Genomic DNA, 3,127 nt, shown 5'->3' on the forward strand with positions numbered 1-3,127 from the left:
TGTACGCTATTTCATTGGTATACACATTATTGCTAGTTCCTCATATTCCATTTACCTTTGCAGGCCAACAATTTGTGCTTGCACAAAGCTGAGTGTTATTTTTTTTATTACAATTGCATCAATCCCAGCAGGGTTTCACAATGAGACGTTTGCCATTCTATGCCATACTGGAAATTGTCTTTCATAAAAAACAGTCGTTGTATGGTAGGTACCCACTATTTACCAGCCAGTTCTATTCTTACATTCCTACATTAGTCTCTGTTTTTGTCCTTTGTTCCAAATGAAAGATACAAGTCATGGTGTAACTTGTTGAAGTTAGCTTTTTTTTTTTTTTAATATGGCTACTTGACCGTACATCCAGATAATTAGTTCTGTAAAAGTCATGAGCGTTTATCTGGCGATGTTACTCTCAAGCAACATCAAAATGCATACTGTTTCCTGCAACATGTTTCAAGTTTCATCCTTGGAAGGGTAATGGTGCTTGCAAGCAATGTTTAACCTCTCACGTAGAGCAATATACTGTTGTCTCTGGCGAAAATTTTCCGAATTGTGTGCGTCCTTAGCGGACATCCTACAAGGTTATTTGAGCATCAGTTACCAATGTAGCAGTTTCTTTTGATTATGTGGCGCTGTTTTTCAATGTGCAACGAAAACTGCTTGCAAACGCAAAGAAGAAGTCTTGACGATGAGTTGTTGTACAAGTGTGTCAGCGACTTTTTACCTGGCACATTGAAAAACGACTGATCTTTTCTGGGAAGAAGATGCCTGGCTTTGACCAGAAGAAGAAGAGAACAGCAGGTCCTGTGTCATTGAGTGATATACGATACTATAGTTTTGGTCTCTAGCCAGGGTATGGGACAAAAAGGAAGATGTAGAGTTTGGTCTCAAGGATAGTCTACTCTAAAATTCGGAAAAATGTGAAACTTTTCTGTGTTTTGTACCAGAATGGAACTGTTTTAAGACATTTCACATGCAATAGTACAAAATGTAACGATTTTTTCAGCCACAGGAATAATATCGTAATAGTTTTATTGTATCACCCACATGTCTTTAGCGGGCAGTGATATGTACAAGTGACGCTCTATTTTGAAGCGCTGAATGTGAAATTGTTCGTATGACCATATACGTATTTAAGCATCTTGATACTTTTTCTTCACAATATTTCTGTGTATGCCAAATAAGGGGTTAGTCATACACTGCCTTATGACACCCTTCCCAACTGAATTCGTGGATGCATCTAGGCCAGAGAGAGTGTAAAGTCATACTGACAAGTTCTTTCTAAATTTTACTCGAGTTTACAAACACTGAAATCCGTGAGGTTTCATTTCTTTTCCTCCTCCACTTGCAGTTATTACACAGCTTCTGACAGGCAGTGTATTTTTGTATACACTCATAATGTGTTACCGTCATTTTTTAACTACTGCAATGCAGGTGTTCTGTCACCTCTTCAGGCCATAAGTGGCCCATCAGGACCATCCGACCGCCGTGTCATCCTCAGGTGAGGATACAGATGGGAGGGGTGCTCGTTATGATGGTTTTCTTTGACCGGAGCCGCTACTATTCGGTCGAGTAGCTCTTCAATTGGCATCGATAGGCTGAGTACACTCCGAAAAATGGCAACAGCGCATGGTGGCCCAGATGGTCACCCATCCAAATGCCAGCCACGCCCGACAGCGCTTAACTTCGATGATCTCACGAGAACCGGTGTATCCACTGTGGCAAGGCCGTTGCCGTTGTCACCTCAGTTACATTAATCACAAATCTAATTACAATTAGTAACTCTTGTCTTTATTTTTTCTTAATTAATGTGACTCTTCCGTGATGCAAGACGCTACGTATTTTGTCCTTTCAGGTGGAGCCACCCTTTCACTAGCCTTAAGTATTTATGGAAAACACAGACTCATCTAAAAACCACGTATTTATCTAAAACTCTGACAGGGATTTGAACCTTAACCCTCTTGGAGGTGAGACACGTCTCATAAACAATATATTTGCAAAGTTTAAATAAGTGATTCAACATCAGATCCTAACTCACATAAGTCGTTCCTGCTTGTCCATCGTTTTTCACTCCTAATAGTTAGATCTAAACTCATTGGCAAGCTTTTTGTCCCTTTATTTTGCTATAAAAACCCTAACACTTATTGTTTAGTTTCAGCTATATCTTCTTCAACATTTCGGGCATTTGTCAATCACCTTTTACGATTCCTATGTTTTTCTGCAACCTCCTAGACGTTTTTTCTCGGCGGGTTTATTAACTTGCGAGTTTAAATAGCAATATTTGATCACTCGGTCTGATAATTTGTTCGCCGAGCGGTTCTAGGCGCTACAGTCTGGAACCCCGCGACGGCTACGGTCGCAGGTTCGAATCCTGCCTCGGGCATGGACGTGTTTGATGTCCTTAGGTTAGTTAGGTTTAAGTAGTTCTAAGTTCTAGGGGACTGATGACCTTAGAAGTTAAGTCCCATAGTGCTAAGAGCCATTTGAACCATTTTGATAATGTGCTCGTTCTGTTTTGTTCTTAATTCTATAGCTACATTCTCGACCATTAAAACTGCAACACCAGGAGGATACCTAATGCATGTACACAGTGTAGTAGGGAGAATATATAATTAAATTTGTTGGTGACTGGGAGATACACAGGATGCGAAATTTAGTTCAAAATGGTTCGAATGGCTCTGAGCACTATGGGACTTAACTTCTAAGGTCATCAGTCCCCTAGAACTTAGAACTACTTAAACCTAACTAACCTAAGGACATCACACACATCCATGCCCGAGGCAGGATTCGAACCTGCGACCGTAGCGGTGGCGCGGTTCCAGACTGCAGCGCCTTTAACCGCTTGGCCACCTCGGCCGGCGAAATTTAGTAATGTTTGAAATATGAAATATTGTAATAGAAACGGACCCATCACTGAAGGTGGTTATAAAGTAGTGTAATTGACTTTAAGTCGCACCTTCAGTCTTTCTGGCCACAGAATACTGAAATACACGTTTGATATATATATATATATATATATATATATTATATATATATATACTCCTGGAAATTGAAATAAGAACACCGTGAATACATTGTCCCAGGAAGGGGAAACTTTATTGACACATTCCTGGGGTCAGATACATCACAT

At 40.2% G+C, this 3,127-nt stretch overlaps 1 pseudogene; it reads right to left on the reverse strand.

Moving 5' to 3' along the window:
* Positions 1-1,614: 1,614 nt before the first annotated feature.
* On the reverse strand, positions 1,615-1,732 carry LOC124607965 (annotated as a pseudogene).
* Between the last annotated feature and the right edge of the window lie 1,395 nt (positions 1,733-3,127).

Source organism: Schistocerca americana, chromosome 3 (assembly GCF_021461395.2).
Source record: "Schistocerca americana isolate TAMUIC-IGC-003095 chromosome 3, iqSchAmer2.1, whole genome shotgun sequence".
Classification (NCBI taxonomy): Eukaryota; Metazoa; Arthropoda; class Insecta; order Orthoptera; family Acrididae; genus Schistocerca; species Schistocerca americana.